Source organism: Bactrocera dorsalis, chromosome 3 (assembly GCF_023373825.1).
Source record: "Bactrocera dorsalis isolate Fly_Bdor chromosome 3, ASM2337382v1, whole genome shotgun sequence".
NCBI classification, from domain to species: domain Eukaryota; kingdom Metazoa; phylum Arthropoda; class Insecta; order Diptera; family Tephritidae; genus Bactrocera; species Bactrocera dorsalis.
The window spans coordinates 85,480,358-85,504,149 of record NC_064305.1 but is presented as its reverse complement, the minus strand read 5'-3'; the positions used below and the strand labels follow the sequence as shown (position 1 = coordinate 85,504,149).

The 23,792-nt window shown below is 35.7% G+C and overlaps 1 protein-coding gene across 2 annotated transcripts in view; it reads right to left on the bottom strand.

The window, feature by feature from the left end:
- LOC105227726 (protein FAM13A) overlaps nt 1-23,792 on the bottom strand; it is a 72,653-nt gene that overhangs the window by 33,176 nt on the left and 15,685 nt on the right. The window contains exons 2-3 of one of the 2 annotated variants that reach the window (XM_049452783.1): nt 21,199-21,657; nt 13,375-15,848 (exon numbers count right to left, since the gene is read on the bottom strand). The gene's annotated coding sequence lies outside the window, so the exon portion shown is untranslated. Of the gene's footprint in view, nt 1-13,374; nt 15,849-18,558; nt 18,807-21,198; nt 21,658-23,792 lie in introns of those variants that run through there. The other variant, XM_049452784.1, reaches the window with a different exon arrangement.

The window sequence follows — 23,792 nt, the reverse complement described above, 5'->3', positions numbered from 1 at the left end:
AAGGAAACATGAATTAAAATGTGTGCAATGCTTTATTAACTATAAATAGACCGGTGTGGTGTTTGTTGCCATTAAAATTCAATGCTGTTGCGCATGCGCAAACATACTCAATGCGTTAACACAATTTCAATTGACTTGTCGACAAGTGAATGGCATGCGAATGATAGAAATAATAACAAAAGGTGGCACTCAGTTATTGACGGGTGTTTGGCCAAGCTTTTCTGCATACCCCCGATTAATATCCACAAGCCATGCTAAATGCGCTAAGCCAAGGCAATAAAGTCTTACTGCAGTGTTAAGAAAAACAGTTTTCAATCAAAACTGCATAATTTCGAAGATTTTGCATTTTTAACCTATAGTTTGTTTCGAATTTTGTCACACTTGGGTTTTGAACTCATGAAGCAGCGCATGATAGCCAACACAAAGGAAACTAAAAAAATCAAGCTTGCTTTTGAGCTTGTTACTAACCAAAGTTTTTGAATCTGAAAATAATTAAAAATAAGTGTAAGAGATATAGCGAAAAACTAACATTGTTGTAGTTGCTTTTGAATCGTTATTGCGAATTATGGAGCAAAAAACCTTGGTAGCGTAAAAGCAACAATATGCTACTATGTATTGGTAGTCGAAAAAGTATTTTCGTATTTCTAATCAAACTTCAACTTTTTTATGTTTATAATGAATAATAGTAAGAAAAAAGCTACATTTTGATAGACCACTTTTTGCCATTTTTCCGCTAGAGACTTCAATCAGTATAAACTTGGTAGAACTGGAGTTATGCGACTGCGACGACATCTATTGACAAAATACGAAAAGACTTTTTCGACTACCCAAGATTTAGAAACGCAAGAAATAATAACTTGAATAATAACCGATTACTCACCACCCTGACGTTAACTATTTTTAATGTGAATTTAGGCGCAACCATTACGTACAAGGAATTTAATCAAAGGTTTACGTTTATTTAAATATTATTTTTATTTTTTTTAATATGAGAAATACTAAAATCTTCACCAAAACCACTCAGCTCTCAATGCTCATATTTCTCTAAATAATATACCGAAGTTACCGTAATTCATTTTCACTTGCTCGCGCGACATCCGCTTGGCGATTACTAAACTCATAGTCAAAAAGTAGGCAAACACAAAAAGGACACACAGAATATATAATTTAGCTATAGTATATGAGATGTGCGTGTGTTTGCTAAGGATAATTACAAGTCTGCCTGCCAAATTATCCATGACCTCCAGCAATCAACAGACAACAAACAGTTTTACTAACGCTTCAAGTGTCCTCTTTAGCCGCCCAATTTGTATAATAAAGGGTGATTTTTTAAGAGCTTGATACTTTTTTTTTAAAAAAAACGAAATAAACATTTGCAAAATCTCATCGGTTCTTTTATTTGAAACGTTATATTGGTTCATGACATTTACTTTTTTGAAGATAATTTCATTTAAATGTTGACCGCGGCTGCGTCTTAGGTGGTCCATTCGGAAAGTCCAATTTTGGGCAACTTTTTCGAGCATTTCGAATAGCCCGAATTTCTTCGGAAATGTTGTCTTCCAAAGCTGGAATAGTTGCTGGCTTATTTCTGTAGACTTTAGACTTGACGTAGCCCACAAAAAAAATAGTCCCTAAAGGCGTTAAATCGCATGATCTTGGTGGCCAACTTACGGGTCCATTTCTTGAGAGGAATTGTTGTCCGAAGTTTTTTTCCCTCAAAATGGCCATAGAATCGCGAGCTGTGTGGCATGTAGCGCCATCTTGTTGAAACCACATGTCAACCAAGTTCAGTTCTTCCATTTTTGGGCAACAAAAAGTTGTTAGCATCGAACGATAGCGATCGCCATTCACCGTAACGTTGCGTCCAAACAGCATCTTTGAAAAATACGGTCCAATGATTCCACCAGCGTACAAAACCACACCAAACAGTGCATTTTTCGGGATGCATGGGCATTTTTCTTGAACGGCTTCTGGTTGCTCTTCACCCAAATGCGGCAATTTTGCTTATTTACGTAGCCATTCAACCAGAATGAGCCTCATCGCTGAACAAAACATAAAAAAGCGCGCGCGAAACACATTCGAACCGAACACTGATTTGAAAATCCCACGTAATAAATTCAATGATTTGCAAGCGTTGCTCGTTTAGTAAGTCTATTCATGATGAAATGTCAAAGCCATACTATGAGCATCTTTTCTCTTTGACACCATGTCTGAAATCCCAAACAGGTGATCTGTCAATACTAATGGAAAATTCAATGAAATCCTAACCTCAAAAAAATCACACGTACAATGCACATGTGTATATAGACACCAACGGAAAACCCCAAAAAATAAATAAAACAACGTAAAAAAGAAAGAAAATAAAGAAAACAGAAATAAAACAAAGTAAAAAAGCAACAAAATAATAATAAAACGAAATAAATAGAGTAAAAAGCAACAAGAAAGGTATGAGAAACGATTATCAAGTGACAGTTAGCGGCGCGTGCCACTCACCAATGCTGCAAAGAGTAAAGTTTCGGTAATTACCAAAGGGTTTCACCTTTACTCTGACCACCTGAAATGCGAGTGGAGTTCGTGTTTAACGTTATTTTCGTGTTTGGCGTCGTATTGCTCGCGCAAGAACACACAACACGCCACGAAAAATGCGTAGAAAGAACTAGAGATTTGCGGCGTTGGAGAAGCTGGCTGCTAAAGGTGCGGGAATATGTGTTATTTTCGAAGATACATATATATTTCATAGTTTCGTACTTTAAGGTGCGTGATTTCGAAAAAATAACAGGTGAAAAGTGGTAATTATTGCAGGAATAAGTAAATTTCATATTAGCATCAAAAAATAAGCGGTAAATCAAATTTTCTTGATAGATATAACCGATATATAACCGTTATATACCAAAACTCAAAATTTGTTCCAATGAGTACCATTTGGCTCAGTGTGATTTATTCTTGTTCCCCAAACTGTAATTGCCGCTGCATGGGACCGCTTTTCAGTCGATCGAAGAGATGAAAAAAAAAATCTCTGAAAATGTGTTAGGTTTGATATCTTAGATATCAAAATCCTCAAAACACTCGTTTTGGCATCTGCGATCGTCGGCTAAGTTATTAAAAAAATATCCCTAACACCCAATTTAGAGTTTGGTGATTGAATTTTCGGAGGTTTCGTGGTCCTCGCTATGAAAATTTCGTTCAAATATGTCTGTTATTTTAGAAATCTATACAAAATTAATTTTCTACTAACTGGTCACTGTCTGGTGGCGACACACGCACACATAATGGGGCTGATAGATCGAGAAGACGGCAGGAAATGTCTAAAGCAAGATATCAGGGAAGAATGGAGCATCTCTTGTGCACTAATCCCGCACTGACAAGACTACGCTGTAAGCATCTGGCGTCCACACGATACTATACACTAGAGGAGATATTGATTGTGGGGCCATAGAGTCTGTTAAAATTCATCCTAAAGAATGACTATTCCTCCTGTACCTAGTAACTGAAATCCATCTGGTATTGCAAAGATCTAAAACTGGCCTATGCGGGGCTCATTGGCCTACCAGATTAGCCTAACCTAATTTCTACTTTACAAAAAAAACTTAAGCAAATTCCCTCAATAAATAAAAATTAAACCACAACTCAGCACATATTATTACGAGTATCATGCTCGCCGCATATCTATGTTTATATGCCTATAGATGTGTATACATACTATAGGTACAAACATACGTATATGTTGACTTTTGTAATATTGATTAGATACTCGCTGCTGATTTGCCGCACGCGTGTAATGCTACAGACAAAGCATTCCTTCGACAGTTTTGGCATTTTAACGAGCTTACTGGAGATACACATGACAACAACAATTTGATAATTACAATTTAATTGGGAGTGCGTGTGTTTGGTTGGTGTGACTCTCAGCAAATGGAGCGTAAAAAACAGAGAATCTCTACATTTTGGGCAGTACGTGCTTTGTTATTGTTGCTATTGTACGCATTAAGCAGTTCAATGGAAAATTTTTTGACAAGCAAATGGTATTATCGATTTAATTGGCACTCAGTTGATGTGTTGAATAAGCAAACTCGGCAGGTACTCGTGTTACAAAGCACAGAATAGCTTTATAGAGAGCGCTATGGAGGTATGTAAATATATTTTTGATAGGTTCAATGTGTCATAACGTTAGTTTTGGCAAGCATCGATAAAACTAGCAACTTGTTTCTGCTTCGCCCGCTAATCAAAAGTGGCATATCGCACCGGCACACAAGCCGCACAGACCGCCAAGGCGTGTGGTAGAGTGAGCAAAAATTGCATGTCATTCGGCGATTACGAAGTGAAGGCGATGTGAGGCAACAATAAATGTCTCATTTACATTTCAGCGGAGCAATTACGGTTTATATAGTAACTAAGTAATCGGCTTGCTAGCTTTTGTTTAGTACACTTCATCAGCATATTTGCATTAAATATGTTTTTTAAGCTTAGCGGTAAACGCACATTCATACACACTGTGTAGATATGTATTTTTATATACTTTGTTATCAATCTGCCGCCAATAAACGACAAAACGATGCCAAAAACAATCGGCAACTAATATTTCTGACAAATTAGTGATTACGCGACAGTTTAGCAACAACAAAAAATGCAGAAGTGTTACAGTAGTTTGTATATATGTATGTATGTATGCAATTGGCATAAAATAATATTTATTATGTTTTACTAATTAATTCGCTTTGGCAGCGTACGTGTTCGGGTTTCTAATATAAAGAAATATTGCAGTAATAAATTTTTGGTTTCACGCAAGTTTTTTTTGTGTTTATCATTATCATAATAAATTTGGCGATAGTAAATAAAAAGTATGAAAATATTTAAATAAAAAAAAATAGAAATGTGGTCTGAGACTATAGTAAGGCATTGGATAATAATATTTACCAAATTTCGTGAAGATATCTTGTCAAATAGCAAAGTTTTCCTTACAAGGTCTTGATTTTGATCAATTAGTTTATATGGCAGCTATATGCTATTGTGACCCGTTCTGAATAATTTCTACGGAGCTTATAGCATTGCCTTCGACAATAATTCCTACCGAATTTCGTAAAGATACCTTGTCAATTAAAAAAGTTTTCCATACAAGAACTTGATTTTGATCGATCAAATTGTAGGGCAGCTCTTTGTTAAAGGTGACCGATCTCAGCAATTTATTCAGAGATTATAGCATTGGCTTGGACAAAATTCTATGCCGATTTTCGTAAAGATTACTTTTGAAATAAAAAAGTTTTTCATACAAGTACTTGAATTTGATCGGGCAGTTTATATGGCAGCTGTAAGCAATAGTCGACCGATATCGGCGATTCCGATAAATAAGCAGCTTCTTAGTGAGAGAAAGATGTGTGGTGAATTTCAGATTAATATCTTTAAAACTGAGGGACTAGTTCGCATACATATATGCAGATGGGGCCAAATTAGCTCAACTCCTCACGCTGGTTTCTTCGAAATTTCCTTCTGAGTTTTGCAAACAATATGTTCGGAGACTCGATTCAAACTTCGTTCGACTTAATTGCCGTACACACTAAGGAAGAATGAAACTACTTTCTATGATTTTCCACCCCTTCTCACTCATAGTTAAACTCAAACAAGCTAAGAATAGAAATTCCTCTCTAAATAGCTTGAAAAAATTACCGCATACTCGTTGCATACAATTTCCATTGATAATTCAATTTTTCCATCACATCTACTTATACCAAAACTACATTCAATCCAGACATTTATTTGTTAACTAATTTACCACGACATTTTATCTTGCTTCATTCCCCATTGATGTCATTCCCTCAACACTGACATTTCCATGAGAAATGCTATTATTAAGTTGGCAAATAAGTAATTGCTTACTGTAATGATTCCCGTGGAGAATTGTTGGGCATTTCACGACGCATAGCTCCACTAATTATCGCCTATTAATTCAATTTGAAGATTCACGAAGCCACACAAAGTGGCGCGACATGCAAACAATTTAGACAATATTACAATAAAGTGCAAATGAACAGTAATTAATAAACAATTTATCACATATGTCATTAAATATCTTACTAAATTACGACTAAATGCCCGGCAACACTATGGAAAATTCCCGACACTCAATGAATGCTGGAAGCGAGCGAGTTAAGCGCACCTACGTCGTGTAATTGTTTGCGCAAAAAATTTACAGGAGGATGTGGAAGAAAAGCTATTTTTGAACTGTCACATTTGGGTAGTATTTATGCCCTGATTAAACGGGACATAAGATAATGTATAGAAATGTAAGTGTGTATGTATGTTATAAGCTGCCAAAAGAAAATCACTACGGCATATGTCTGAATATCAAACAAATTGAGTCAATTAATATTATAATGTAGTCAATTAGCGTCTTAGTTGTCTCAGCGATTCCAATCTGCTGGAACATGGTACTACGACATCCCACCGCAGCTAACTTCCAAAAATAACTAACTACTCAATTTGTTATGTCAGATAATACTTTTAAAATAGTAAACAACCGAAACTTAGAACATGACAGTGATAAAAGCAAACAAAATTCGAGACTATTTGTGCGTCTGTCAACTTTTTATAGATAAAGCAAACTTTCCTTAAATGTACGATTGTTTACACATTTTTGGTTTTACCTTGTTCCATTTAGTTTGGGCCAAAATTAAACTGTCTGAACAATACTAACTAACAGAGATAACGAAAAATGACAGCTGACAATATATATGTAGTTATTTAGACCAAAATAACTTAAAGTCTAGCAGCAATAATTGAAATATCAAGATAATCTCAATTTTAGTGGAAAGAAATGTTTGCTTATATGGTTAACGCATAACCTGAGCTACTTGAGATTTATTAAGAGGAATTCCATACAAGGCGAACCAAATTCATAAATGCCACCTGTGAGGTAATAAATTTAGAAATCTATTTTTGGTGATGTGAAATGTAGAAAGCAAGAATAAATTAAAAAATAAATAAAATTATTTTTCAACATTTTTATTCACTCAGTCGGTGGGTCTACTCTAAATTACACTAGCTGGAAAAAAAAGAAATTTCCGGCATTTAAGTAAATAAGTATTTCTTTTGGGTTTCGTGAGCTCATCAAAATTTCAGTCACGCGTCAAACAAATAATGAGCCATTAGTAATTTAATTAGTTGTACTTAACTGACAGTCAATTTTGTAACCACTAATGGAAAACGAATAGACGACAGTTAAGACAAAAAATATGAGCTAACTAATCTAGCCACGCGATATATTTAGTTAGAGATGGACGATATGAAGTAGCGAGTAATCGTTTGTTATCGATGTACATATATTTAATAAATCGTCTTTGAAAGATATACGGTTCAACAAACGAGTCGAAATCATTACAATTTACTAACGAAATTCGGAGTCAGTGGCCTCAACTTAAAGAGCGCTACGTCCAATTTATGGTCGTCATAATCGTCTTGACAGATCAACAATTGAGTGTCTCCTGGAAAAATTTTAATCCACAGGCGCAATACAAAATGTTCCCCAGCCAGTGAGGCAAAGAAGAGCTCGTAGTGTCGAGAATATTGCTGCCGCTAGCGCATCAATTTTGGAAGACCCAAATTAGTCTCTCACATGTCGCTCTCAGGTGTTGGGCGACTCTGTGATATCGTTGTGGCGAATTTTGCAAAAAAAAAATCCGTACAAGATCATATTGAAGTAAGAACTGAAGCCGCTTGACCCACAGAAACGTCGTATGTTCGTGAATTGGGCTGAGCAACAACTTGAAAATGATCCGGATTTTCATCTAAAATTCATCTTCAGTGATGAGGCTCATTTCCGGCTGAATGGCTTCGCCAATAAGCATTATTGGGCACATAGTCGTATTGGGCCGTACCTCTTCAGTGATGATCAAGACCGACACGTGCTGTGAATGGGAATCGCTACCGAATATTTTTGACCCGAAAGGGATGATATGGACTTGGACAGTATTATATTGACTATTTCCATAACCACTAATCATACTGTTCGCTATCGATATACAAAAATTATATCGATAAACCCTGCAAAAGCACATCATCCGTCCGAGACAACAGCAATGCGAGTCAATTCAATTACTGTGTAATGACATTATTGCAAAAGCAAATGCCTTATAATAAAGAATAAGTAGGAATTAGCCGGCCAAAGTATCTATTTTTCACGACACACGCTTCAAGCGCGAATGAAAGTGTCAGCAGCGAAAGTACAAAGTACAAAAAACGCAGCTTAGTAGCGTGCAGCTGAAATTACTAACAAACGGGAAGAGTAGCCTACCAAAGTGCATGGTAATCTAAAGTGTAAAATTTGCTACTCAAATTACATAATCGGTGTTTTAGAATTATAGCGTAACTCAGATGGGGACAAGGGAGGTGTGTGGACTTAAGTAAAAAGCTAAATCCAGGTATGCTAAGCGCTGCAGAGGGGCGGTAAAGAAGGCATAATGGGTGGCGTATATGAGCCTTATGGATTTTTGCTTAAGTTCAAAGGCGTTCTTATGACATACGAGTCCAAGTATGTGTGCATATGTGTATGTATGTACATATATGTATATGTATGCGTGTATGTACGTATGCTTGTATGTATTTGTGTATATATGTATTATACGTATGTGCTTAGGGCCATTAGGGATGGTGGTGACACATTTACTGTCATTGTCGCGTAATTTTTAACTGTTGCGTGCTTTTAGGCGCTGCGCTACTTTCTATAGAAAGCTTACAGGTGTTCAAGTTTACAATGGCTGCCTACTACTGCGCAATACTTTTCACACACACATACATACATAATAAATACAAAGTGGCTTATAAATTATGCAAGCGGTCATAGACAGCGTTGCAGGTCAATCAACGAGCTGCTAGTCTATATAGCATACAAGCATATGTATGTACTATATATCTTACATATGTGTTACAGCGCAGTGTTATCTTCAAATTCGCACCCGCTGGGTGTAGGCAGGTAAGTGCTCTCGCATTATTTATGGATTATCGTGTAAGGCACATGTGTCGACAGGCTGCGTTATAACACTCGGTATGGGCGTCCGTCTATTGACATATTGCGTGGCTTCGATTTGTGTTTGTTTAGACATATTTGCTTGACCTTAATGATGATTGAGGTTGTCAGTTTTGGGTTGACACATGGCGCTCTAGATAATTTTAAGTATTTGCTGTAGCTTTTAGATTACACGCGTGCGATTAGCGGGCTATATTTGGTCAATTAATTAAACTATTTGAACTTTTTATTACAAATTCAGCATGATTTTTAGAAATTATATATGTTTACTCAAATAATATATCTAAAAAACTAATAAAATTGAAGTAACTTATGTATGTATTTAAGAATGAAAGTAATCAATGAAAGCTCAGAAATTGTATGTGATTAGAGTTGCCATATCATCTTAAATGAGAGCTCATAATCAACGAGTTATTTTAAAGTTAAAGTAAAAAAAAAAGAGAAATTTACCAGATGTTTTAATGTTAAATAAATTCTTAATAATTTGTTTTAACAGAGTTGCCACCTATATCAAAACAATACATTGCAATAAAATTAAACAAAGTCAGAAAAACAGGTACGACCAACGATTCAGTACTCTACGTTAAAAAAATATGAATAGGGTTGCCACTAAATATGATAAAAAAACAACAGCATAATCAAGAAAATTTGTTATACTTTTTTGAATATAATTTTTAAGTCAGAGAAATAAGCATCTGAAACGGAATGACTTGCATTTAAACAATAATTTTGAATAGGGTTGCCACAAGTACAAACCGGATATTTCTTTACGATTTGTTAATATTATTTAAAAAAAAAAACTGGCCTAAAAATTTTAAAACGGCACTAGTTGGTGGGTTTCAATTAGCGATTAGCTAACAAGAGAGTTGCCTACGTATTTAAAATACAAACAAAATATATTTCCGGCAATTTTCTATGCATTTGGTATTGAAACAGTATACTATATATGATGTATATTGGATAATATTCGACCGAACGAAAAAAAATATAAAAGAAAATATAGTAGCCGTAGCTCAGAGTCCACACAAAGACCGTGGAGAATAGATTCGGCGCCGTTCGCCACAACTCGGACTGACGTACGGAACGACTTGTCACATTTTGCGTCGAGAACTTGAATTGAAAGTGAAGAAAATAGAGCTTGAGTAAGAACTAAAGCCGCTCGACCTTCCCAAGCGACATCACTTCGCTCTATGGGCTCTTGAAAAGTTCAAAGAAGGTTCGACTTTTTCGAGCCAAATTCTGTTCCGCAATGAGCTCCATATCTGCCCTAATGGCTATATGTAAAAAATAAAAAATTGCCGCATTTGGGACGAAGAGCAACCTGAAAAGATTCAGGAGCTGCCATTTCAACCAGAAAAAATAACGGTTTAATTTGGTTTGTGGATCGGTGGAATCATCGGTCCATATTTCTTCAAAAATTATAGCGGTGAGAACGTAACCGTCAATGGCGACCATTATCGCGCCATTATAACCGAATATTTGATGCCTGAAATTGAAGCTCGTGATCTCGGCGATATTTGGTTTCAACACAACTGCGCCACTTTCCACACATCTCATCAATCAATGAATCTATTGAGAGAACACTTCAGTCAGCAGATAACTTCACTATTTGGACCGGTCGATTGGCCACCGAGATCATATGATATCACACCGTTAAACTGCGGGGATATATAAAGTCTAGAGTATATTTAGGTTTAGGTCTTGGAGCAAAACATCACGTGTGTTATTCGCCAGTTATCTGTCAAAATACTCGAACGAGTCATCAAAAATGGAAATCAACGGATGGACCACCTGAGACGTAGCCGCGACCAACATTTGAAAGAGATAATCTTTAAAAGATAAATGCCAAAGAATATTCTTTCGAATGATAATAAACATTCCCCATTAAATTTGAAGTTTCTGTGTTTTTTCTTTAAAAATGTAGGAAACCTCGAAATGAATCACCTTTTATATTTTATTATAAAAGTATGTATAGAAGAATAACAACACTTGAAATATTTATTTTGTAATTTTATACTATAGACATACATTTTCTGCATATTTTGTCTTCTTCTTTTCACAGAATTCACACATGATTAGAGGTGTATACTCTTCTATGCATTTACAACATTGTTGGTATGTATATGCGATATTTATTTCTCTTTCCATTTGTTTATAAGCGCTGTCGTAAAATTTCCATAAAGTGTTTTTGTCTGCTTTATTTTCTTTTTATATTTCGCGCTACTGTTGCTTAGGTACTCACTCCAAGCACTTAAGTGCTCGTCTACACATTTTTGTAATATGGTCAAGGCAGTGCCGCGCGATATTAAATAAACAATCAAACACGCTGTGTGTGACTAAGTTTAAATGTCATTCCAAGAATGCGATAAAGTGTTTAACTTTAATCTCTACGTATGTACTTATGAGTATATATGTACTTAATTGCATACAATGTAAAGCGATTGTGGCTTTGTAATACTTAATTTGAAATTAAACGTGCAATTTTTCGATATTTTAGAGGGCATTTGGGAGAGAGAGAATCAAACCTTTTGTGTTGGGTATACAATTTTGAAAGCGATTAATAAAAAGTTTGGCAAGATTTTGGGTATTTAAAAAAATATTTTTCAATTTTTTTTTAAATATTTTTTTTTTTAATAATTTTTTTTTTTTAATATTTTTTTTTTAATATTTTTTTTTTTAATTTTTTTTTTAAATAATTTATTTTTTAATATTTTTTTTAATTATTTTTTTTTTTAATATTTTTTTTTTTATTTTTAACATTTTTTTAATATTTTTGTTTTTATTTATTTGTATTTTTTTATTTTATTATTTTTTTTTATTTTTATTAATTTTTTTCGTGAAAAAAGTACCCCACCTCATCTGCTATTTGAACCCACAGAAAGTGTTTTGTCCAATTTTTCAATAAAAATCTGTCAAACTGAAATGCCAATTCAAAACCACAGATTCTTAATGACTTTATTGCCTTAATTATTCAATAATTGTCAATAAAATTTAGTTTAGTTTTCAGTTTTTATATTTCTTTGTGTATATGGCAAATATTGGTTAACCACTTAATTAGTGGAACAAGCCACTTTATTATGGTTGTGTTGTCACATGCTTGCTTTGGATTGAATTCTTTCGTTGCGACACGCCTCTATTTGACTTTGACAAATATAAGTGTTGTTAAGGCAGTCATTTACTGCTTGTCAAACAGTCGTTTACTTGATAACGGTGAAGTTACGTACCATACAGTAAACGAGCTTCGAACAAGTGTATACTGTGATAGGTCAGTTTAGGGTAGGGCTTATCAGTCATACTACAAATATTAATTATTATAATTATTTTGCATGTTTTCTTTTGACGTTGAAGTTCTTTGACAGATAGCAGTCAAAATCAGCTGTGAACATAAACATTTAATTAAAAAAAAAATATTATTAAAAATAATTATTATTTTCATTGCGTTATGAGTCCTTAAAGTAGAAGGGAAAAAGTTCAAGCCACTGTTGCCACGGATTCTTCATTATTTCGAATGTCGCTATGTCAAGATTATCTATACTATCTTATTCTGAAAAAAAATTACCCGTCTTCAGACCCAACATTCATTACTGGATGACATTCCACCGAATAGACCACATCCAGCACCCAGTGAAGCAGCCGTAGCTGAGAGTGTATACGAAGACCGTAGATGGAAACCTATTCGGCGCCGTTTGCAGCAACTCGGACTGACGTGTGGAACGACTTTCTTAGATTGAAAGCGTACAAAATACAGCTTGCGTAAGAACTGAAGCCGCTCGACCTTCCCAAGCGACAGCTCTTTGCTCTATGAGCTCTTGAAAAGTTGCAAGAAGATCCGACGTTATCGAGCTAAATTTGGTTCAGCGGCGAGGCCTCTTTCTGGCTCAATGGGTATGTAAACAAGCAAAACAAAACTTTGACTCAATGAAAGCTTTTGAAATTTCAATGTTTTGGCATTTAGAACGAAGGTTTCTTTGAGAGTGGCATTACCTTCAAAATGGCAACAAATCATCGCATAAAACGATGTATATTTTACCTAATCAAATAGGTCTAAGTATGATAGCTTGATAACTGATAGAAATTATTTGAGTCTTTGGAAGATCACCCTAAAAGTAGGCAATATTTTTAATTAACTTAATTTTTTTTTCAAATCATTTGACATGCTGATTTCTTAATTAGTAGTTATTAGCTTCCTTGCTATGCACTATAAAATATTTAATATTTTTGAACAAAAATATTTGAAATTTGAAAATTTTTTATATAACTGCATCCTAAGTGTATGCTATACAAAAGCAAAATTCATTGATTACATATAACTTAGGAAATAATTACTAAAAACTACAATAAATAAAATGTATACTCACAACGCAAGCCTTAATAGACTTCCAAAAGTTCCTCGCAAATTCTTCAATCTTGCCGCTTTTTCTTTGATTCCTTGCCCTGTTACAGTTTCTCCGTTTGACACAAGCAAACGAATTTAACGGTTCAAATTAATCCTTTATGCTATTTTATATTTACGTTTAAACTCAAAAAACACAGATCTAAATTTCACTACAATTTTTTTATTTTTTTTTTTTAATTTCACAAAATTTTCAACACGTTCAAACTATTGCTCAGGCAACCGTTTCGGCTGGTTTCGGTAAAATACACACTCGACTGAACGAACGATAAATCGATTGTCGGCAACGGATGTAGTTTTTAATCAAACGAAAAATTGACGCTCAACAGTCACATTGCAGAAAATATTTGAGGTTATGTGCACCTAAAAAATTCTGCGTATATTACACTGTGAGGAATTGTGCGCACATATAAAGCGCGTACACGAACTATTATGTTATGTGGCGTTCGGTGATACGTAAATGTTATCGATAACGATTAATTTAACGCTTAAACGTGAAGCGTTGTTAACTTGGTAGCGAAATTACAAAGCGTTTCGTTGCTACAAACCGCAACAACTTAATGACCTTCGTTAATTTTCCGTTATAATTTTCACACACTTAAGCACTCCAAAGTCACACAGCTGCTATGAGCAGTTGAGATAACCGAATTTTATTTCGAATTTTTCGGCGCAAGAATTTAACCAGTTTGCACGTTCTGTCGCCGCTTAGCGTCTTCTCTCTCTCTCGCACTCACACTCTACCGTTGTTCACTGGCTTGCACACTCTAGCGCAGCGCTTACTTTAGCTTGATTTTTTTCTTGACTTTATATTGGCGATTACGTTGATCTATGGCAAAATCATATCGCGATCTCTGCACATTTTCGCTATTCAAATTGTTGTCGTACGTACCGAATAAACGGAAAACTCTTAACGAATACGTTGTGACAAAAGTTACAGGGCCAGTTGAGAAGAAGTCACCACGGCCCCGCGTGTAACCTCTAAAACGATCCGAATGCCAAGTGGGTAGGCGGCTGGCGCTTTTGTTGCTGCTGTTGTTGGCGATTAACAATAGTCTCGCCCGAAGTTTCCCTTTTTGGACCTGTACCAAGCTATACCACAGCTATGATGGCTTTGATGAAACCGTTAGGTAACAACTCAACAATCAACAATGCAAGTAATTAGCGCAAATATAATCTCTTTGTGGCGTGGCTGGGCGTGTACGGCAATAAATCGCCACTAACCGCTTCGAAATCGCAACGATATGGGGTTGTTATCAGCTAAGTGCTGCTAGTCGAAATGTCTAGCTTACCGCTAACGGTATTGCGTTTTATTGATTAAACGACTGTGTGTGTTGCACCCGAACCGTGGGTGTTGTCGTCAGCGTCGTTGATTATGCTCGACGCAGTCAATGACGGCGTAATTCAAGCTGCTTCGTAGCGTTTGCTTATCCGAATAGTCGCGGTATTATCCAGATGTGCAATTCGACAAATGCAATATAAAGCTCGTCCACTATTTGCCGGCGATCGCCAAACGCAACTGGCGAATTTCCACAGAAAAGTGGCACAACTATACGCCCACAGCGTGCTGCTAACGGCGCTTTTGTTTTTTCACTTTTCTATTTTTCTATATCTTCTATAGTCGGCTTTTAGGCTCTCAGGCGTTGTGCCTACTAAACGCTTGAAAACTACGTTGCTACGCTTCTCTCTCACTCTCTCTCTCGTGCTCCCGGCGTGAACGCAGGCGTATTGCTGCAGCTTGCTCCCACTATTCGCTCCCTCATGCACCGCGCTAGTCACGCACACGCACTATCGGGCTCCGCGTACTAGCCTACGACGTGTTCTTCAATGTGTACCAGGTGTATTCGTATGTGTTTGTATGTGTCTATGTGTGTTCGTGTTTGTTGTTGTTCTGCTTGTTCTTTCACTCCGTTATGTATTTGTTGGTGTGTATTGTTGGTGATGCACTCGTTTCGCGTTCGTTGACGCGACTCGGCTGGACTCGTCTCTGCTTGGCTGGCTCGGCGGCGGAAAACAATCTACGGCTGTTTGAGGAAATGTGTCGACACCAGCCGATATCTTAGCATGGGGGGTTTGTTGTGTGCGGTGTGGGGGTGTGTGTGTGTCTGTGTGGGTGTCTCCTGACGTTAGTGGCGTGTATTTACGCTACTTTACAACAGTTTTTTACACACATATTAAAAAGTTTTTCAAATTCTCGGTTTTACACACACAACGCGGCGGCTGCTTAGTAACGTGGCACGAAGTCCACCAAAGGTTGGGTACGATTGTTCAGAGTTTCATGTGCGCGATTTTGGCACTTGATAGTTTTTTTTCTGTTGCTCTTTTGCTCTACTTGAATTAATAGAATATTTTTCTGTCACTTTTTGTTGAGTTTTTAAGCGCAGACTATGCGGCAACAAGCTCAATGACTCTTATTGGCACTTTGTTCGGAAGTTCCGTTATCTGTAAGATTAAAAAGAATGTATGGTTCATAAGTGTTTCTTAAATACATATCTACATATGAATATTTATATTTATTTTATATAACAAAACTAGTTTTATCGCTTGGTCTTAATAATTAATTAAGTCAGCGCGCTGGCAACACGATTTATTTGAAAGCTTAAGTTGGTTAGAAGACTGAGTCTAAAATTAGAAAGTATGTTGGAAGTGTGAAACGAAGAATGATTTAAAAATCCAACTGTTTATAATATTAAAGCGAAGTGGTGTTTTTTGATATTTATCATATCATTACTACGCACAGTGGTACGATTTTCAAGGTTAAGCAAATACCAATTTTTTATACAAGTTATATTTATAGCCTGAATAGAGTACTTTAAGTATTAAGAAGAGTTGGAGGTCCTATTAATTATATATATGTATCTATATATAAAAGATCAGCATGCCGAGCTCGATTTAGCCGCCAGCCCGACTATCTGTATATACTGGTACTAGTCGCTCAAATTTTGAGATAACGATCTGAAATTTTGTATACGTCTTTTCCTCCCCAAGAAGATGCTTATCTGCCCAAATCTTCGATATTGGACTACTATAAAATATATCTGTCATATAAACTGTCTGTTCAAAATCAAATCCTTGTATAAAAAACTGTTTTATTTGAAGAGGTATCTTCATGAAATTTGGCATGCAGTATTATCTGAACCAAGGATACAATGTTCGAAGATATTGTTCAGATCGGAACGCTATAGCATATAGCTACCATACAAACTGAGTGATCGTAATAAAGTGCTTGTATGGAAAGCTTTTTCTTTTGACGAGTTATCTTCAAGAAATTTGGTACGGACTATTACCTAAGGCAATTATGCAATCTCTGATAAAATTTTTCAGATCGGACCACTAGAACATATAGCTGTCATATAAACTGACCGATCAAAATCAATATAAAGGTCTTTTTAGACCCTTTTATGCCATAAAAATACATCTGTTAAGGGTACTATTGCTGCAGTGCAACCTAAGTTAACATTTTTTGTAGTTTTTATTTACTTTTACTAAAACTTTTTCAGCTGATTTCATTACAAATATTTTCTATACTATATAAGTAGTTATATCTATAGTTAAACCAGCATGCGCTTAAAGTAATTTTTTTTTTTTGAAAAGCTATTCGTATCCTAAATAAATTTTATATATTAATCTACTATTAAGTACTCAAATATAAGTAATCACTTTCAAAAATAGTAAAAATCGTCACTTGAAATGCAAAGCTACGTATCATCAAAAAATCGAAATGGAGAATTTTATTGCTCACGATTTACTATATCATATTATATATATGCACTATAAAATATTAACCTTCCGCTGACAAAAATAACTAATATATACCCAATTTATAACCAATATATAAGTAATATATAACCGATGTATAACCATTTTTATAACCAAAACTCTAATTTTGTTTCAAAATGAGTGGTTTCTATTATATCGTTTTCCTTTCGCCTGTAAACGTATGAAAGGTTACGTTATTTTAAATTTTATGTGACGAAATATACTTTTGTTTACAAAATAGTAAAAGATTTCAAATAATATAGTAATGTCCCAAATTAAAAATTCGAAAAAAAAAACATTTTTAAGATAATTTCTCTTAACGATAAATAAATTTTTGATATTTAATGACACGTCTTATTAAAAATCAGCGCTGCAGATTGATGGCAATCCCTACATATGTACATACAATCTTCGAATCTAAGGTTTTGCAATTTTTGAAGACTGATTTCAGATAAGCGCTCAAATATCCCAAAAACAGTTAAGTGCAAAGAGTTGTTCAAACTGAAGCTCTGAACAAATTGTTCATACTGAAAATCTGAGGCTCAGAAATATTTTTTTTGACCACAAATTACTTAAATTTGGATTCAGACTCACACATTGGTGAAGTACAATTATTTTTCTGAACAGAAAATTTTAAAAATGATGATGAAATCTTTGACAGTCGGTTTGGATATCGAAGAAGCTAGAGATTGCGATTGAAGACTTGGAAACTGAATTTTCATATAACAGAATAAAATATTTTTATCATCAATTCACTCTTTTCAGAGTACGAGATATGCGAATCAGACACATATTTTCACAGAAAATGCATGTTAGAGCACTTTCTAAAGATTATATTAAAAAAATTAAAATTTTTAATGGAAAAAAGTCAGATTTAAGGCGCTGTAAATTTATTTTAATTTTTTTTTTCGCTCCAGAACATATCATAATATAATAAGTCAGTATGCAATTTTTGGGGTGTTCACATAAAAAAAAAAAATTTATACTAAAACCAAATTTCTAATCAAAAAACTCCAAAAATGTTTTTCAATAAATTTACGAGTGTTCATTAAACTACATCACACAAAAATCTCAAAATCTGCAATATGATTTACGAAAATAAGTTTTCACATCTTCTCACTACAGTCAAAAATCAATAAACCGCGCTGTGTCCAATGAGAGATTTAGCACACTTTATACGCCGCAAACTTTGCCTGCTGTCTTTTCGTGTTTCACAAAGCATTTCCAGCCGCCAGTTGCAAGTTGCAAGTTTTTGCCAGCACTTTCATTTATAAATATATTGCTAAAACTAAAATTGTTACACTAAAATTAGCAGCTGCCCCCACCCACGCCTTTCAGCACACCAAAGCACTGGTTACACTTATTATCTCTTCTACGCCCCCCACACACTTACCGCGAGATCAAGTTGGCCACATGTATGTATGTATGTCGCAATGCACACGTTAGTCGATATGTGTGTGAGTGTATCTATATGTGTTTGTGTGCACTGCGGCTTTCTGCTTCAATTAGTTAAACCAGAAAAAAGAAACGAACACACAATTGGAAAATATGCTATATTCACTACTAGAGCACTGTTTGTTACACCACGCGTGTAGTCGCCGTCCGATTCACGTTGTGTCATGCGAAAGACGCAATTTCTATCTGCCGCTGACACGAGCAATCGAAAGCAAAGCGAGCGGCAACAGTGGGAGCGCGCCAGCCAATCAACCAAGCAGCGCAGAGACCAAAGTCTCATCAACAAGCAAATTTTTGTTGTAAGAAGAGGTGGCAATGCTGCTCGGCTTGTTGGGCGATGATGGCGGCGGCATGTAAATGCTGTACTATGGCCCTGTGGGGTCGCTTGACTGCACAGCCGGCTGTTAGCGTAGCGCTACTACTCTAGGTTGTTTACTCACGTTTCTCTCACGTTTTGCACGTTGCCATTTTGCGCTCTACTACTCGCATTCGTTGGTGGTTCGTGATTTTCAGCGACATGTGCAGCATGTCACATTGTTGCCGTATTGATGAAAGTCCGAACACACAAGAGTGATTTTTTGCCTCTGGGTTTTAAGGGCCAATTTATGATCTCACCTATTATGCGTTCTCAGTCAATGATATTTCATCAGCTATTTTAGACGGTACATCTCAGTGATTGTGATTTTTACAATGGATAAAAATATCGAACAAAGAATTTGCCTCAAATTTCCTATTTCTTGGCTCACGATAATTCAGTTTTATCAAAAACATAAGTGTGGTACAAAGCCTTCAAAAGTTCTGGACGATCTTCAACCTCTTCAATTCATGAAAATATTAAAAAAGTGAAAGATATGGTGCTTGATAATTGTGAGGCAAGTATAGTTAGAGAGATGGCAAGAGAGCTCGACATCTCTCGCGAGTCCCTTCAAGTGATTTTCGTGGAAATTTTGGGTATGAAACACGTTCTTGCTCGACTCGTGCCGATAAATCTGATTTTTTTCAAAAATAGTACCGCAAACAAGTGTCTTTAGACATGCTTCATCGCGAGAATTCCGATTCCACATTCATGGGAAGCATAATAACTGCCGATGAAATATAGCTTTATGAGTTTGACAAGCAAACAAGTCAACAATCATCGGAATGGAGGGGAAAAACACGAGCCGTAACCAAAAATCCACGCCCAAGTCGCTCAAAAATCAAGGTGATGCTCATTCCTTTTTTTCGATATTCGTGGTTTGGTATATCATGAATTTGTTCCGGAGGGACAGGCGGTCAATAAATAGTTTTATTTGGCTGTATTGAGGCGTTTGCGTGAGAACACCGTCGAAAACGACCAAAATTGTGGAAGAACAATTCAAGAATTTTACACTATGATAATGCACCATCGCATCGAGCTAAGATTGTGACCGAATTGAAAGCCAAACACGCAATGAATACCATCGATATACCACCGTATTCACCAGATTTGGCTCCGTGTGATTTTTTCTTGTTCCCCAAACTAAAATTGCCGCTCCGTGGAACCCGTTTCCAGTCTACCGAAGAGATAAAACATAATTCCCTGAAGGAGCTGAAGGCCATCTCAGAAAATGTTTATGAAAAGATTTTAAACTTCCTGTGTATGTTTTCAGCAAGACGAAACTTCCGTTTTTTGGACCCTCGGAACTAATTTTAAAAGTGTCCAGCACGAATAAACGGATATAAGCTCGGAAGATCTACCAAAAATTAAAGAAGAATGAAAATAAAACTTCTCTCAGCATAATTTCTTGAAGATAACTCGCCAAATATAAAAGTTTCCAATATTAGATTTTGATCGATACTATAGTGGTCCGATATCGATGATTCCGAAAGCTAATTGGGAAGAAAAGCATGTTTGCACAATTTCAGATCGATATCTCAAAGACTAAAAACCATATAAAAGTAAGCCAGTATATACAGTTATTTTATGTGGCAACACCAAACATTAATGCAGTTACTATTGGAGTTTATGCTGCTATGTATGTTTTCTTTTTGTTTTAGCGCGCGTAAAGCGATGAGTAAGCGTGCCATGCTCTCCACTCCACTCACACCACTCCCTCAAAAAAGCAATGGAAAATTTCCAAATAAATTCAAACAGACATAGATACTCATGAGTGGCACATAGTCCATACATACATAGATATGCTATGAATGAGTTGTTGTAGGGATCTCGCCACTTCAGTGAAGTTATGAATGTACAAGCTGTGGCAACAACAAAATCGCTACAAGCAACTACCTACCTACATACATAAATATGTATGCAAATGGGTGTGAGCAGCAACATAACCACCTCCTCGACATGAGCACACTCCCTTTCAGCAAGCATATGCCACATGCAAAAGTAAGCGCTCTTTTATGCTCACTTGTGTCAACTATGCTCTCAGTGGCTTTGCGCGTGCTTTGCTGAGCAATTTTATGCGTGGTCCCGTTATGTTGCAAGGCCGTTTGTTGCTTTTTGTATGGCCATATTACGAGCATACATATTTTTTTTTAAATTGTGCCGCAAATTTCTAGAATGTTCTATGAACGGGGTTATAGTGTCGAAGTCAATTTCGTTACTTACCACGTTGATAGCTTATGCTCTGAAACATGTGCTCTCTAACTCTCGCTGGCGCTCGCGTTGCTTTATGCTGCTCTTACACCGTTATGCCACAAGCTATTGGTAAAGCTGATTGGTCCGTTTGATGGGTGTGTTGCAGGGCCGAAATGCAATGCGAAACTTGCATGAGAAATGCGCGTATTGCCGGCTAGCTGACGCAGCGGATTTGCGATAACCGAAATACTCGCGTTGAGTATACTGGTGACGATTTTTTTTTTTATTTTTTTTTTTTTTTTGTAATAAATCGCTGAAACAATTTTTATGTTATTTCGTTTTCCTGCTTAATCGTTTAATTGTTGATTTCACTAAAAATTTGCTTTATTGGCGTTTTTTGTTCGTCTTTACTTTTTGTTGTGATTTCACAATTTTTATGAGTTTACGGCTTTTTTGATGACGCCTTGCTATATTTTCTTCTACACGTAGCTGCAATAAAATAATAAATAAGGAAAATAAAATTTATTGTTTCGGAAATTTCAAGCAATTCCAATAATTATTTAACAAATAAGGTAAACAAATCAGACTTCGATATATTCTTAATTTTTTATGATTCTTCGGTATTTGCAAATACGTATATACAAATATATATACGAGTATAGAAAATATACAAAGCGTATCGCCAGAACAATTCCACTGTCGGTGAGTTAATAAAACCATCTTTATTTGTGCACTTGTCAGTGTCAATTGCAAGCAATTTATTTATACGACAATATCATATTTCAGATTCGCGTAAAATATAGTGCGCTTATACATATGTCTGCATGTAATATGGGCTTTTATTTGTATAGAAAGCAAAGGAATTTCAATAACTGCTATAAAAAACTATAACAAATAAGTAAGAGCTAAGTTCGGGTACAACCAAACATCATCGCACTTGCAACATGCAGTGATTAAAGGATATGGATTACATTAGGGCGATTTTATTCATTCTATGCACAAAAATGTACCGTTATTAGTAAAACACGCTCTCAAATTAATTAAGATAACTCACATATTAACGGATGTATACGATATAAAGTCCCCTGGAAGTTAAAAAATCTCTATATTAGGTACATATATGAGGGTGAAGGGAAGTATAAACCCGATTCAACCCATTTGTAGCAGACAAATATATTACTATCAGGAAAGGATTCTCTCTGAATTTAAATTATAAATCTGACACATTGATTTTCACAATATTTTCGGTAAAAAGTCAGCTACAGGCTCTGGCGCCCACATATTTGGTATCCAAAGGCTTGAACAGTTTTGGTTCCATTTATACAGTTTTTGGTCATAAGGTGGCATAATTGATGGCTTCATGATTAGTACACATGAAAGTAAAAGAATCAAGTGGAATTTAAAATTGTGTTAAATGGAATATAGGAGTGGTTGTAGTCCGATTTAGCTCATATTCACACAGTTATATTATAGAAAGAATGTCATATACCGAATGTGGTTCAAATTAGAGGGGCGGGTCTCAAGATATGTGTTTCCCATGAAGCCCTCTCATACCAACTCGGATGTAAAATTTAACATCTCTGGCTTTTTTAGTTATTGATTTATTGCGTTTTTATTAGTTTTGAACAGTACCGTTATATGAAGAGAGAGCTGAGTTATCTTGCGATTTCATCTATTTTCACAGTATCGGTAGTAGTTTTTATGACGGCGGGACCACGCCTACTTTTTAAAATATTTTCATCCACAGGTGTCTCTTGCTACTGCGATCTCCTGTGCTTAATTAAAGTTTTATATCATAATTTAGTGCTTAGTTATGGCACTTTAGAGGTTTTCGGTTAATGGTGATTTGTGGGCGTGGCAGTGGTCCCATTACGCCCATCTATGAATCAAACTTTTTTCGTAACTACTAAGGAATCCGCTTACCAACTTTCATATTTCTGTTTATTCAATTTTTACACTTTTAAAATTAGTTCCGGGGGGTGTATGATAGTTACTACAAGCATCGTTTAGTATAATTTTATGAAAAATGTTCTAGGAATAACCCTTAAAGTTTCGCCAGAAGTCTCTAAAGTCGCAGAAGAATGTAAGTTCATTCACCACGAGAAATATACTTAAAAAAGAATTGATGTTTTATAAGTTATTATACATTTTCATTGGATATGGAGTTTTGATCACATAAATCCGCGTTGGACAAAATTTGCATGAATCAGTGGACTATAATGTTATCGATTCTAAATATAACCGAACTAATTTATTGAAAACCTATCTCTAATCCACCCTTCAAGCCAACAAATCACTGCTTAATTCCTAAAGAGACCTACAATAGATTTCTGTAAAAGTTCCTAAAGATTTTAAGGTCCATTGATAAATCTAATCGAAACTTTGAGAGTTGTACGGTGTGTACATTTTCGCCTTCAATCCCCACCACTTCTCATACATTTATGCCAACGATTTTTCCAGCCCTCAAAACTCTTTTATAAGAACTGTTTGGAGAAGGCTTTCAGTTCCTTCAGGGAATTTTGTTTTATCACTTCGGTAGACTGAAAACGGGTTTCGCGGAGCGGCAATTTCAACTTGGGGAACAAGAAAAAATCACACGGAGCCAAATTTGGTGAATACGGTGG